Consider the following 16,294-nt stretch of genomic DNA (forward strand, 5'->3'; position numbering starts at 1 on the left):
CAAAGGATCAAATTGGTGGTAAGAGTCTAAATATATGTGATGTCATAATCCTGTTAGTTTGGAATACACAAAACAATAAGCACAGTTGTACAGACACATACACACACTCCCAAAAACTAGCCAGCCCTCATGAGGAGGTTGCGACGCCCTCCAGGTGCGGGAAAGAAAGCAGGAAAAACCGGGAGCGGGCCGCCTCACTGCTCTTTACATTAATGGACAGCCCCAAAGAAATCCAAAGATGGAAATGCTTGCACACACATGTGATTATGCACAGAGGTCCATCCTAGCAGCCAACGTCAGAACTCCACGCATGCACACATAAATGCACATACATCTGCACACATTCAGAGAAAAACTCCCCCAAAGAAACCAAATTCCAAAGAATCCAAATATGGAAATGTTTTCACACACTTGTGATTATGCACAGAGGTCCACCCTACCAACCAACCTCAGATCAGATGCAGGCACATATGAATGCACATACATTTACACACATCCAGAGATAAACTCCCCCAAAGAAATCCGAACATGGAAACTTTTGCGCACACTGCACACACATTCAGAGTTAATAATGTCCTGGTGAGTCTCCACCTGTTACAGAAAGATGCAACCTGGACTGTCTCAAGACAGACGAGACCAGATCCACCAAAGAAACTGCAGATGTGAGGACATGCGTCTTTTTGAAATATATAAAACAATAAACACGGTCGTGCAGACACATACACTCACAGAGGCTGCGAAAGCCTAGCCAGCCCTCGTGATGGGGTGGACCTCCTCCAGGCCTCACTGCCTTCCCCTCCTGAGAGAAATCCTTTATAGAAGAGTTGAGAAAGACAAAATTTGTGAGGTCTGAATGTTCTGGTGAGTCTCCACCTGTTGCAGGTGAGTGCAGCCTGGACTGTCTCGAGACAGACCAGATCAGCTGCACCACAGACACTTCAAACCTCATCTCAGGAGAAAAACTGAAAGAACAACATAAAAAAGGAGAAAACCGACCTCAGAAACATGGCCAACATCTGTTTGATTAGACTAACAAATAATGGTTGACCATTTTCAGGTGCTCGCCTAACCTTCAGTAGTTGTTCGAGGTCATTGAAACGCTTAGGTTTTATATATCCAGTTTCCTTGGATTGATAATCTGTCTCGTATTGAAATTGTTCTTTGGTCAGTTTTGCCTGTTGCAGAATTTCAGGGTCGCTCTTGTTGACTTTAATAGCCACGATCTGTCTGTTTGCTCTGTGAATTGGTTAGAAACAAAACTGAACTTGTTTTGGTTTCTTTTGTAAAATGCTCTGAAAACATCTGGAAAGGGTTTGGGTTGGTGTCAGGTCAACGTCCGTTATGCCATAAAGTATAATGGGTGAGCGCTCGTATTATGGGTTTTGGGATCGAAGCAAAGCTACCGCGTCACAAGGGATCAAAGTGATTCTAATGTATGCGCAGGTGCACACACACATGTTTGTTTGTGTAATATTGTTCACACCAAATTTGACCGTAGGCAATTTAATATGAGCCAATCAAAGAAAATGTTAGTTTTGGAGAATTTTGAAATTACGAAACTGACAATTACGAGAAAATCTTGGATATATTGTAGTGCTTCTATTTCGGATTTTGTGCTTAAAACGTCTTGAAACTGTATTTCATTCACCACAAATAACTATCTGATTGAATAGTTTTCTTATCAGATAGAGAAATAAAATGGCAAAGTCTAAAAGCAACATTTCTCTGCCTGTGCTGCCTTGTACCTCTGCACGTCAGTCTGTTTCAATGTGTGACCCCCCCCTCCCCGAACAGTCGGGGGTGAGCGCACTAACGTGCCTGGAGGCCGTTTTAATGAGTGTTTGCTGGAAAACGAAAAATACAAGAAGGAGTCTGCAAGAAGGATTTGTACGTTTTCACTGTGGAGGAGTTTGCGTAAGTCCTAGTAAATCATTTTCTCCAGTGTGTACGTTACACATGCTAATTTTTTAAAATCGTTTTTATTATTTTGCTAGCTAGCAAACTCGCGGGATAAATGATTGAAATGCCCTCAGTGTGATGCAATACGGTGCCGCTATTCTAACAGTTAGTTATTGCAGGGTAATTTCTGGAATATGCTGTGAATTTAACCAAGATTACACAGCAGTAGCAGTAATGCGAGTTACTTCCCCAAAGTGAAAGCTTTAAACGTTAGCCCGATGCTTAACTAGCCAACTCAAGCTTTCTGATTGAAGGCTAAAAGCAGCGTTGTCACCAAGTAAACAGAATATTGATTCTATTTTGGTGTATTGCTGCAGTTTTTTCAAGTATTAACTTGGTGCTTTTGGCAACCTTAGGGGGAAATAATGGTAATATGACTGATCCATATGGACACAAAGAATATAGACTTTTTTGTGCTACCGAAGTTCCGTGGCTTTCATTCAAAATCTGTTTATCGTTAAACAACTTGAACATTATAATGGCTTCAAACTCACATTGAGGCCTGTGAGGCACTATCAGCCACTGAAACAGTAGACAAATGAATATTTCATACCTTAAGGCTGCCTGTTTATTTAAGGGAGATGAACAATACATTATAATTGTATATAATAATATCACAGATGATAGATTAAATAGGTTTTTGATAGATGCTTGTGCATTGTTAAAGTCTTATATGTTGAATTGATCTGAGTATGTCATCTGTTCAAAGCCTCTCCCAGTCAGTGCTGTTCTCTATGCCTGTCTTACTCTACATGATCTTTTTTAACATCAGCATGCTAAAGGACTTGTTTGGAAGAGACTGCTATTTTATACGCTAAAATATGTTTTTCTTCTGGTTGGTGAAAACACTTTATTATCCTCTAATAGATTTTTTAAATGCTTGGTGATGGTAGTACCCAAAACTAGCTGCATCAGGTACTTCCCTGTGTATTTGGAGAGGATCAGAAGTCCCAGGAATAAAAAAGCAACTAATTATTTATCTGCACAGCCGTACAAGTGGCTGACTGCTAGTTTGGTCCTCTGAGGCCGTGTCCTAGTCAGTGTGTCTGCTAGATTTCTTCTCTCTTCTGTTAATTGAGCCTTTTTGTTTGTTTTGTGCAGTTCTGGTTAATAAGTGAAATTAATAAAAGCCGCAGAAATATTTTCATTGCATTTCTGTTTGTTCTGTACTTGCTAACTGTCAGTTCAGAAGAAAATGTAGCTGCTGTTTGCCAACAAACTCAGTTCTTTTGCCCGATAATTTACTTCAAAAAAATGCCTACATATATATTTATAAGCTGAGTTATTATATAGCTGAATAATTATATATTTCAATTCATAACTAACAATGTTTTATTTTAAATTTGTGTCTTTTAGCTTCTTCTGCTTATTATTGTTATCCATCCATTTTCTTCTGCTTATCAAGGACTGGTTTACCCGGGCAGCAGCCTAAGCAGAGAAGCCCACATCTCCCTCTCCCCAGCCACCTCCTCCACTTCTTCTGGGATAACACCAAGACATCCTCAGGCCAGCTGAGAGATATAGCCTCTCCAGAGTGTCCTAGGTCTGCCCTGGGCCTCTTTCTCCTTTTCTCATCAGCCTCTCTTCAACGTGTAGGAATAGCAGCTCTACTCTGAGCCCCTTTTGAGTAACTGAACTCCTCAGCCTGTCTTTAAGGGAGAGGCAACACCCTTAGAGAAAGCTCGTGTTTTTCATCTGTCAGTCCTCTGCTCACCTGTCCCCAAACTCGTAAACAAGAGAAGATTAAAGTCCTCCGCTTGATGCTGCAAGTCATTGTTTTTTATTGTCTTTTTCTTAATATATTCAGATAATTCTAAAAATATATGTACAACAGTTTGTTTATGCAGTCAGCATTTGTATATATACAGCAGTATTCTCAAACAAGCAACAGTGAACGCACCTGTGTGAGGCAAATTCCACAATCACAGTTCAATCAGTCCCCCCACCCTGACACTTTTTTCCACTTTAAGTGAGGAAATGGAATTAAATCTGACACATCTTTATCTTTTTTGGACATATCAACATATCTTTTTAAGGTTAAGAGAATATGGTCATCAGATTGGAGAAGCTGAACAATCAGAGCTGTGATAATGATATTTAAGGATATTTAAGGTGTGTTGACTGGTTCATAACGTCAGCTCATGTGAGAAAACATCCCATGCTAAAAGTTGCCGCTAGCTGCTGGTTGATGGTGAATTTATTGTGTGTTTCCACAGTCTGTACAGATGAAGAGTAGCAGAGCTGGAGATGAGGCAGGAGGAAGAGTTGACTCAATTCAATTTCAGTTTATTTATATAGCGTTAATCACAACAACAGTCACCTCAAGACACTTTATACTGCAAGGTGGAGGCCCTATTGTAATACAGAGAAAACAAAATGATCAAAACAAGCCCTTTTGAGCGAGCACTTGGTGACTGTGGGAAGGAAAAACACCATTTTAACTGGAAGAAACTTCCAGTAGAAGCAGGTATAGGGAGGGGCAGCCTCTGAGGACTGGTTGGGGTTGAGGGGAGGGAGAAAGGACAAAGGACACGCTGTGGAAGAGAGCCACTCTATGAGCTGTTCATTCAGTTTGTGGTTTAGCTTGACTCCATGACGTTTCTGAACTAATGCTTTGCTCAATTAATGTTGCAATGAATTATGGGTGGATTTTACTGATATTCTATCTTTATGTTGTCACCAAACAGATCTACAGATTTAGGATTAGCTACAGGCTCCTCTACCCCTGCTAGCCCTTCTGTCCTGCCCAGGATGGCGCCCCTTGTGCCCCCTCATAAGGTCCAGCAGTCCTACTGTCCATCCAACAGCTCCTTCTCCCCTCTTACAGCCCCTATGGGAGCTCCATCTGTGGTGGCTACAGGCCTTACAGCTACAGCTACGGTGGCGGCTACAGCCTGGGAGGATACAGACACACACCTCACCTTGAGGACGTCCCCCCAGCAGGTTTGTGCAGCAGGCTGAAGAGATGGAACAGCAAGCACTCACATATTCATATGAGTACATTTAGTTGTTTTGAGAGGTGTACTCAACACAGGACAGTGGCTGCAGGTGCTAATTGTTTTGAGTTAAAAGTAATTAAGGCTGCTGTTGCAAAGTTTGTTAATAGAATCTGAAGCTGGTAATGTTCAGGGCTGCAGTACACGTGTAAAGATGAGTCTGCTTGTATGACATCATATGTGCCTTTGTGTAACTCAGTGGCAAATAAATTGGGTACCATAGCTCCATATGCCATTAGTTACTTTACAAGTGTAAGGAAAAGCAGAAGGACTTGTTTTTGGTTAAGACCAGTTAAAATGATGAATGTCTTTCATTCAGTTTCCTTGCTTGGTTTAGACACTAACTGGGCGAGCGAGGAGGACAACCACGTGGTGGCCAGAGGAGAATATGACTTTACAGCTGCTTCTCAGGAGGAGCTTTCTATGCAAGCTGGAGAGATGCTCAACCTCGCTCCTAAAGGTGATGAGCTTTTTACTGGCTGCGGGACATTTGATTCTGAGTGCTTTGACCCAAAACCTTCTATTTTTGTTGTCCTTATCTTAGAAATAACAGATGAGGGCTCTTCTTTTGTGTGAGCGTGCCCCATGTTTACAACTATCTCCCTCGTGTTTAGAGCTACAGCCCCGTGTGCGTGGCTGGCTCCTGGCCAGCGTGGACGGTGAGACCACCGGCTCGTCCCAGCAAACTACGTTAAGATCCTCAGCAAGAGAAGAGACCGCCGGGCCACAGATGTGGAGAGGCTCGCTCAGGCCCAGCAGGCGAACACGCAGGCACCCCAAACAACCTCAGCTGCACAAATCTGTGTCTCTCCTGCAGCCCATAAACGTACAGCATCTACCCGCATCATGTACAGTACATGAATGACCCATCTCGTCAGATTCATTAGGCTCAGCTGTGTCCCTCTCCTGTGTGCAGTTTCCTCGTTTCCCTCTGTGTGTATTTATAGTAGTGATGGCCAAACAAAGCTTTCTGAAGCTTGTGTTGAAAAACGATTCATTACTGGAAGCTTTTTAACACAGTCCTCTGTGGTGACATCTGGTGGTCAAAAATATGAAGAGCAGCTTGAATCTACAAAAAAACTGAACTGCTTCATTATGATTGCCCACTCTGCAGAGTGGAATTCACAATTCACAATTGGACGTCACTGATCACGTGACTGTGGCCAAACAAATCGAGCATCGGCAGAGTGCTTCTGAAGCGGTGTGTTGGTGTTTTTGACACACGCGCCGGAACGTCAGCTTCAAGCGGGCCATCACTAATTTATAGCATTCGTCCTCTTGTGTGCGTTACTGGTCCGTCTGTGTTCCTCCATGCTGTTTTTCCTGCTTGTCATCCTTCGTGTTTTAACTCCATTCCCTCGTGTCCAGGTTTCTTATCTGGTTCTCAGCTTTCCCAGTTTAGGTTTTCCTAGTTTTGTTTCTCGCCTCCCTCGCCTTTGTTTGTATGTCACTCTCCATAAATAAAGCTCACTCACATCAGCAGTGCCTGCATCTTGGGTCCTCCATTCATATCTCAACACGCAAACCCTGACATTTATTGTGTAGTTACATACTGCTAGGAAGTGCTGACAAAATATAAAATTATTATGCTGTTTATGTAGAGGCACAACATCAGCAGTGACATCACTAAAGTTGCCAAGTGAGTCCATAAATAGAACCCGTGACGTGGAGCAGGTACCGCCGTTTTGGACGATGCCACAACGCAGGTATAGACGCAAACGTGCGAGGTCTTCTCGCCCCGTTCGCAGACGCAGGAGAGCCCACAAGGCCTCGGGTGTCCGCAGACGTGGGAGAAGATAACGTCGCAGACATTAGACAATCTCAATAAACATGTAGGATGAACATCCAAACTGTGGTCCAATCAAGTTTCTTTTAGATAATATATGTTGTTGTTGTTTTGTGTGTGTTTGTTATCAATGTTGTGAAAAAAGTTAAGCTTAGTAAGCCATCAATCACTGATTACTCGTAGAAGAGCACCAATAGGAGACAGAACTAATTAGAAGGTGTTATTATTCAGTCTGTACATCGAATAGAAGGCACTAACCACAAGGTGATCTTCAATGCATCTCTGTGTGAATGTGAACGGGGCGAGAAGACCCCCACTGACTGCATGTCTTTAGACTGTGGGAGGAAGCTGGAGAGACATGCAGACTCCACACAAAGACCCGGCCTGATGGGGTTAGGGTCCTGAGTTTGATACCCCAAACTGAACGCAGGACAGAGGAAGGGATGGGTGATGTTCATGTGTGCCCAGGTGTATGATGTGGCTCTTTGCGGTGACACAGTAAAAAATGTGGCTGTTTGTCTGTGACTGGTTGGCTGCCCCAGCCCTGGCCCTTCATGTATTTTAGTAATGTCTTTTTCTCCCGTCTCCTCCTCTAGTTTACATGTTTTGCTTATTCCGTCATGTGCCATGTATCACTCCAAATCTCACTGACTTTAACTGATAATAACTGTTTGCTGAGTGTTATGTCTAAAAGGTATTGCACAATCGCCTCTAGTAGAGGATCAGGTTTGTTTTCCACTGATAATGGATTTTAACATGACTGACCAATGATTGTGGAGCACGTCCATGTAGGATCTTATAAATACAACGAGCAAACTTAAATGTTTTAAAATGTTCAAAACTTAATATATTATATTTCTGAAGTATGACGGAAGGAAAAAGTTTCATATTTAAAAAAAATCCAATTTCATATGATCAAATTTATGTCAAAAAGTTCATATTTATTCCTCCTATGTCATGTGTGAGTAATGTACTGTAAATGTCATATATATCAGATGATACTGATAACCTAATGCTAATAACTATGCAGAGGTCTCTAGGCCTCGACTTTTATGGAGCATGTGAAGTTTGGGGCAGAGTGGACAAAGAAAAGTTTCTCAGCAGGTTCAACAGGTTGCTACAACACAGGCCGATGAAGTATTGCACTCACTCATCCAAACTGGCAAACATGTAACATACACCCTAAGACTGATCCTGCTTTTTACTCCTTTGCTATGATTTAATTTGATATTATGTAGCCATGGAGACAGTTTGCATAGATTAGAATGTTAGATTCCTGTGATGTCATCAATGCCCGATGTTTTGTTTTAATGTCTTGTGATAGTTCTAAGTGCAGACAAAGTCAGAGTTCAAGTGAGTTTAGTCCAATTTTGATCCAGTTTCTGACATGTGGTCAAAATCTTGGCCGACCTTTACCACACCACGTGCTGTGGGTGTGCGTAAATATCTAGGTGAGTAAAGTCCTTTACCTGTTAAATTCAATTTGTTTTGTCTCTCTGTAGAGGACTTTGAAGAAAAATACGAAGAGCAGGATAAGCTGGGTGAAGGAGGCTTTGGGACTGTCTTCTTTGGAAAACGCAGAGAAGACAATTTCCCAGTATGGCTTCTTATGTGTGCACTTTACAATTCTTCTAGTTCCTCCTGTTCTCTTTTTTCTAAAACACATTTTCTCTGTAATGCAGGTGGTGATTAAGCATGTTGCTCAGTTTTTAGTCAGCTACCTACCAGTGGTAAGAAATGTTTGTCTTTTTCTGTTTTTTTTCCCCCTACGTGTACCTCAAACAGCCTAATATTTGAACACTGACCTTGATGTTCTCTTTCTCAAGCTTCTTAATGGTAAAATGACCGAGATTCCCAAGAAGGTGGCATTGCTAATAAAAGTGGTGGGCAGGACCAGAGGCTACGAGCAGCAATGTGACGCCCGCTTAAAACGACTTTTATGACTTGGAAGACGAACTCATTATGGTCTTTGAAAGGCCAAAAAAACATAGACTTGGAAGCCTACCTGGCAAACAGAAGAACCTTTGTGCACGAGAGGGAGGTTAAGGTCAGCGAGTGGCAAGATAACATATATGGCAAACTTAATGGATAATGTAAATCTGATTATTTGAAACGTATTTTTCATTTGTCTGTCTGGTCATAATGAGACAGCTGGTACATGCAGCCACTGAAATGCAATCCAAGGGTGTCTACCATCGAGACATTAAGCCAGACAACATTGTGTTTGACACATCGCCTGATCATCCAGCATTTCTATGTGTCAAATTCATCGATTTTTGGTATTGGAGTCCCTTTTAGACCAGAAGCAGTCACACGAAGAAATGGTAGGTCATCAGCCTCACTGTTTAAATGTCCTTGCCTGCCCACACGCTTAGAGTCCACATGAATTCCTTACCATGAATAATTACTCTCTGGATTTTAGGGACCAAATCAGCCGCTGTAAACTGGCAGGACTTTAATGCCACCACAGCAGATTGCGTCAGAGTTTTGCAGCTGGGTGCGGTGATGGATTGGCTGGTACGTCACATCATCCCTGATGACAACAACACATCTGAGATGCACACTGACATTTCAGAGGGTAAGCTGAATGTTAATTTTTTAACCTGTCGCATTACAAAAACTTGAAGAAATCCCCAAAGAAACCAAATTCCAAGAAATCCAAACATGGTAATGTTTGCACACACTTGTGATTATGCGTAGCGGTCCACCCTACCAGCCAACCTCAGGACTCTATACATGCACACATTAATGCACATACATCGGCACACATTCTGGCATTGATATTTGAAATCACAGAAGAAAGACGAGTCCTGTATTGATTTTGATGTCAAATATCGATACAGGACTCGTCTTTCTTCTGTGATGTGATGTGAGGGACCGAGCAGTGAAGGAAAAATTAGGCACAGGTCAACGTCCAAAAAAATGATTTTTTATTTAACCCAAAAAAAAAACATAATTAGTTAAATCATGACAAAAGAATCAAAATCTTGGGCCCATAAAAGAGGTCAAAATAACAAAACTCTACTCAAAGTACTGATAACTCAAACAAACTGACCTAACTTAACAAGACAAAGGGGAAACTTAAATAGTGGCTGATCAGCCCACAAAAACAGAAAAAGGGGTAAAATACACCAAACCTAACTAAACCAAACATAACTAGAAAAATTTGCATTTCCTGCGAAAATGCAGTGTGGATGCTGTATAGCTGAAGCTGTCTGCTGAAAATAGTTGAAAATAGCTGAAGAAGCTGAAGAAATCAAAGTCAGTGTTTAAAAAGTTGTTGAAATTTTAATAAATTTGCAGGACAACATCAAGTTAACAAAAATGTAATAACTTAGCAGAAATGCAATAACTAATAAACATAACAATTCAGCAGAAATGTTGTAGTTTACCAGAAGCCACAACTTAGCAGAAATGTAATAATTTAGAATAACATAACTTAACATAACATAACATAACAAACAAAAGTAGTGTAACCTAGCAGAAATAATATAATTAGTAGAAAATTAAAAACTTGGCAGAAATATTACAACTTATCAGAACTGCTATACTTTTGCAGAAATGTAATAATTAGGCAAAACTGTCAACAGATAACAACCGAAAAGGCTGAAGTAACCTCAAAGTTACTTGTTTAACTGTGAAAAATTACCAGAAACATTAGAAAAGGAAGAAAATCACCCAGCAGATAAACTGATGTGGAACAAAACCAAGGTAAAATTGCAGAGTTTACACAGCTGGTGAAATCTAAAAATGGCAAAAAAAAAACAAAACAAAAACAAAAACAAAACCCACACAAACAACATTTAGGTAATACAAGATGCACAAGATGCTGCGGTCAGAGATAAAAAAACACCCAAAAATAATGTTATTGAAATGCCAAAGAGTGGCAGAAAGTTTAGAAAGTAGAAAACCAGTAGTAGAAAAGTAGAACATTCAAATATTTTTAGAAACATATGATACAAAATATTTACTCAGTTGTTTGCAATGATTACAATAATGGCATACAGAAATAAAAATCCCATTTGGGACAAACAGAATAATATTAATAGAAAATGCAAATCAAATGAATCTAACATCTATACAAACAATTGAAACATCTGTTGGAATAGTGAACATATCCTTGTTTGCCATGTTTATGTTTATGGCCCTAAGATGCGCAGACACATGATAGGCTATTAACTGCAAAAATATACACATATATAAACAGCAAGTGAAGGACAAAATACATCCTCTGATTTGCTGGAGTTTTGTGTAAATACCATTTGGCAAGGATAAACAACATGTTCCAATGCCACATTAAAACTTTCATAAGCTTCATTTTTTCAATTAGTTTACAGTTTCCTGATTTGATGATAAATCTGTACCGAAATGAAGTCCACATTGTGATATATTTGAGGTGTGGAGAGTCACACAGCTGAACAATCGATGTGCATATTTAAAGAAACAGGAATCAAATAAAGAACATTGTTGTGCAATAAATTACACTGAAAAATAATCACTTCTTTGCGTTAGAGAGTGACTTATGATGAGGTATTAATTGGGTTAACTTTACCTCTAACAGCTTTTCACATAGTGCTGTGACCAGGGTGAAATCCATCATAAAGTAACTGTAAACAGTAGAACCATTAGCATGAATGTTATGGTTCTACTCTGATCAAAACTCAAGTCAGCTGTGTGACCTGATATAAAATGATAAAGAGGAACACATATAAATGACCTTTATGAACTTTTCAAAATGACTTTATATGCCTGACCCATTATCTATACATATTAGAGCAGATGTGGAAAACCACTGTTAGACCTACTCTATACTAATGTAGTTACTGACACCCCATACTAAGGCAGGATTCATACAAACACACATTATTTATTCTCTTAAACACTTTCTTTTTTCACATTTTGAGATCGTGTAATCTCTGTAAAGAATACGTGTAATGGTTCAATAGATATAGTTATTTAAATGTCCATAATAATCACATGATCATTTTTGTACATCCTACAATTCAAGATTTAGAGCTGTGTGTTTGTATGAATTCAGCTTGCTATACTTATAGACTTAGATATATTAATCCACTATTTACCCAAACAAGTTACATTGTTTGGGTAAATAGATTGGGTTTGTCCTACAAAATAATTATTCAACAATAAAAAAAAAACACACAAAAAACATCTGCACATTAATCCAGAGTTCAGTTTCATATGTCTGATATTGTTTGTTAAATCTGGTGACACAAACACAGTCAAAAATTCATTGCTAGCGTGACATGTGGTCCTTTTTGCCTTTGACCAATGATATGCTGGTTACTTGGACCAGTTTAGTATTGCTGTCATAGAGGAATGTTAACCATAAATCCAAAAGACAAAACTGAAAAAAAATGTTAATTGCAAACATGTTTTTGCTTAGTAAAAGGATTGAAATTAAATGGAAACTGTCACCTTAAAGCCTCATTGTAAATATCATCACAAACAGATGTTTTTCACACAGTTAACAAAGCTCCACCACATCCGATCACTGCATATAAATCTAAAAGAAAACAATTTTTTTTTTTTAAACAATAAAATTAACAAAAGGGAAGACTTTTGATTTAGTAACTAAGCTTAAAATAAGTGTTACCTTTGAATATTTGTGGGAAAAATCTGATGCTACCCCAAGAATACAAAGCCACACTGGAAACGATGACAGGCTTGCAGCCCTCTGTCTTCCTGGAGTGAGGTGCCTGATCAGTAGCAGTGAGTTGACAGAAGTCGGTGTCTGTAAGAGTGGCCAAACACTGATACTCTGTCCACTTGCGTAGAGTCTAAGAAGCTGGAATGCAGGCACACTGTACGAGCTTGTTCTAAAAAATACAGAAAAAGGAACATTTTATTTGTGTTAAGGCTTATAATTAAAGTTATACAATGAACAATGTTGAAATACCTTATAGGTGCTGCAGGCCACATAACCAGAATCCAGAGCAATCTCACACTCACATGATGGTGAGGAAAGACATGAGCTCTGCAGTGAGGTTTGAATGTCTCAGTTGGGACACTGAAGAACTCAGAAGACAGCAGTACCTGCACAGAGAGACAGAGTAGAAAAAGCATAGATTTGTAATCCATAATGTGAATTAAAACTCAAAAGTGTCAACAAGTATAATCATTTGAATGTGAAATTATTTGTGCAATAAACAGGATTTAAATTAATTAATTGAATTAAAAACACTGACATTTTTTATTAAAGATAAAGAATCATACCTCTCTCTGCTCTGAGGATCACTGAGCATCTCTGACAGGAAATACAGTTTCCTCAGTATGAGTCATCATTGATGGTCTCAGAGGTGTGTAGTGTGGCAGCATGATGATGGTCTCCAGATCAGGCAGGAGGTCAGGTGATGGGTGTGTCATCTTCTCCATTGAAGACACACTGGTATGGCAGTTCATAAAACAGCAGTCTCTGTGTGGCATGTAGTTATCTGTGCAGTCCAGCACTGATGGATCAGGTTTGGCTCAGCAGTTCATGAAGATGGTGTTAAGATGTTGTTGTTTCAGCTGAGGATGGTGAAGTTTGAAGGTTTTCCCACAAAGGAAACAGGACTGTGTGTGCCCTGTCTGAAAAAAATACATCTACAAAACATAAAGTGCTTTTAACACCACCCACCCCCCCCCACCCACCCATCTCAGCCCCCAAGTGTCTATGTAATGCTGGTATGGGGTGTCAGTTACTAAATCTAATTAGTGCGTCAGAAAGCGGGGGCTACACCTAAAGCCCCCGCTTTCTGATGTCTTTGTTTATTAGCAGCTTTTTCCAGCTGCTCAGAGAATTCTGACTTGGCCTTTATCCACCCAAACCCAAACCCACCCGGATAAAGGCCAAGTCAGAAAATGGATGCAGAAACTTTCCATGTACTTCTAAATCAGTTTTTATACATATTCTGTAAGCTGTAAAAATGTTTTCTCTACATAATGTATAATTATAGACATCTCTGGTAGCCTAAAGATAGTTTAAAACTTTTAAAATTTTTACCTGTAAAACATGATAAGCAAAACCTCATTCATCCCAAAAACATTGATTCTACAAAATTTACTATAATCAAGAAAATATAATTGTCCGTATTTATTCATGTGACCCATAATAAATACTTGCATTTATCTGGAATTTATTTATTTACTATTTCATATTTGAAAGCCCTTGGAGGGGAAGATCTTGTTTGTTGAGCTACATACGTCAGAGTAAAAAAAAGTATCAAAAAAGGAGATGACAATTAACATCCATGAAAAAATGCATTAGTAGATTTAATCATTTAAAACATGAGAATAAAAAATAAATTATGTCCGTTTAATACTTTTTGCAGCATATTTCAGATCTGAGGTGCATGATAACAGAAAGCAGATCTCCCGGCTCTGCATGAAGTACAGCCATGATTTGGTGAAATGATTAATAACATTGCAATAAGAAAGGGTCTTCTTACAGACAGAGTAGGGAAGACAAGTTTTTTAATGAAAAATCTTTTTCATACTCTACAATCAGTAAACTCTGTAACAAACATGATCTGTAATTGTTTCAAAACTCACCACACGACTTCATGATTGGCTCGAGGACAGGACACAAAAGACAGGGTTGTGGTAACTGTAATACGTTCTCAGAACACCAGAATGTAGACTTTGCTGTGGCTGAGAAATAAAAATCAGGTCAAGCAGGGTGTTCTTGTCTGTAGTGGCAGAAGTGATCAGCTGTGAATACCCTCTAGACTGAAACTGCTCCAGAATCTGTTTTCTTCCACTCTGCAACTGGTTTTCATTAAAATCTCCACACACAATTATTGGGTGACAGTCCATTATTTCAAGTGAATCTAAAAGACTTACCAGGTTTTGCATGAACGGTGTCAAACTGTAGTCAGGGGGTCTGTACACAACCGCAATGAGCGCAGGGAATGGAGCCTGAACCTTCAACACTAAAAACTCAAGATCAGTGACATTATGCAGATACTGTTTTACCTGAACCTGAAAATGATTCCTCAAATACACAACAACCCCACCACCACTTCTGCTGGCCATGTGAGGAAAGTTTGTGTAGGACACATGTCTGTTGCGTTTGAACATTGTGTAGCCGTCCAAATGAAGACTATCTGCAACAAAGGAGCCTTGGAGGTGAGACTCTGTGAGACACAAAACATCTGCTAAACACATTTCATGATGACTCTTGATGTCACTGATGTGAGATGGCAAACCCTCTGTATTGTGATGGATCAGTGTAAGAGTGTCAGGTCTGCTGGCTGTTTCTCTGACCTGAAGAAGAGGCATCATTTCCTCAACACTGGCTTGTCTCATGGTTTGGAGTGCTGCAGTTACCTCGGGATTGGCATAAATCTTTTTCTCATCCAAGTCCTGCAAATAGAGTCCACTGAGAGACGTCACCCTGCTGAGAGCAACATAAGCCATACCTGGTTCAAAAATGTTCTTCATTGAAACTACAGCTGTCTGTGTTGTAAGACCCTGAGTTTTGTGAATTGTGCAGGCGAATGCTAGCTTTACAGGAAACTGTCTGCGTACCGCTCCTTTAAACTTCAGACTCTCCTCTGATCTCTCAATGTAAACCAGATCATCAGATGCTGCATTAGAACTGCGGTTGTGTCTCATAGGCTGCCGGTTGTCCATTCTGAGCCCCAGTTTAATTATTTGTCCATCATTTTCAGATCTCACCACCTTTATCAGTATACCAAAAGCACCGTTTGACCAAACCGTTTAGTGTGTCCAAGTTTCTGGTCAGCATGATTCGAGCTCCTTCAGCAACATTCAGGGTGTCGGGTAAATCATTTCGCCCACCTGTAAATGGTTTGCCTCTTCGTGCCATTCTGCCTGTACGTTTATCCTTCTGGAAATCGTCTGCAGTGATGATTATGATGTTTGAATGAAGCTTCTTCAGGGTATCTGTGTTATGGGATTCCACATTCTTGTTGGTGGCATAAATGTGTAAGACCTCAGTTGGACATTCTTCTGGTGCAGTCACAGCCTGTGACAACAAATCTTGTCGCACTGAGAAAGCTCATCTGTCTTTTCTTTCACTCTAATCTGTTCAAGCATCTCTGCAAAGGCCACATCATCTTTCTGACGCATGATCTCGGTTAGAGTGATCATCTGAAAATGTTCCTGCCATAGGTCAATCTGTTCTGGATCATAAACACAGAGAGGTTTAGACTGTCGCACTGGTGGCAGCTGGTAAAAATCTCCAACAGCTAAAACTGACATTCCACCAAAAGGTCTCTGAGTGCCTTTGATTTGTTTCAGTCTTGCATCCACATAAGCAAAAAGGGGTTTTGAAACCATCGAAATCTCATCAATAACAATAATTTCAGCATTCATCAGCTCAGATCTGACTTCATCCAGTTGGTTACCAAGTCCTTGAATGGGTGGTTTCAGACTCCTGGGTAGTTTCAGTAGAGAATGTAATGTAGAGCCATTGATAGAAAAAGCTGCTGTCCCAGTAAATGAAGTCAGTAAAACAGTTGGATTTGATATGTCAGCTTCTTCTGCATTAGCAGGCAGTCTGCTCAGGATCTTTGATGCTTCAGAGTGA

General features: G+C 40.0%; 1 long non-coding RNA gene across 1 annotated transcript; it reads right to left on the reverse strand.

Moving 5' to 3' along the window:
- Window positions 1–11,762: 11,762 nt before the first annotated feature.
- Window positions 11,763–13,389, reverse strand: LOC146490386 (uncharacterized). The gene is made up of 4 exons (XR_014872780.1): window positions 12,976–13,389; window positions 12,659–12,795; window positions 12,356–12,578; window positions 11,763–12,265 (listed from the first exon to the last, which is right to left on the reverse strand). It is a non-coding gene; the product is annotated as an uncharacterized LOC146490386 (long non-coding RNA).
- Between the last annotated feature and the right edge of the window lie 2,905 nt (window positions 13,390–16,294).

Source organism: Neolamprologus multifasciatus, unplaced genomic scaffold (genome assembly GCF_963576455.1).
Source record: "Neolamprologus multifasciatus unplaced genomic scaffold, fNeoMul1.2 chr13_unloc_8, whole genome shotgun sequence".
NCBI classification, from domain to species: Eukaryota; Metazoa; Chordata; class Actinopteri; order Cichliformes; family Cichlidae; genus Neolamprologus; species Neolamprologus multifasciatus.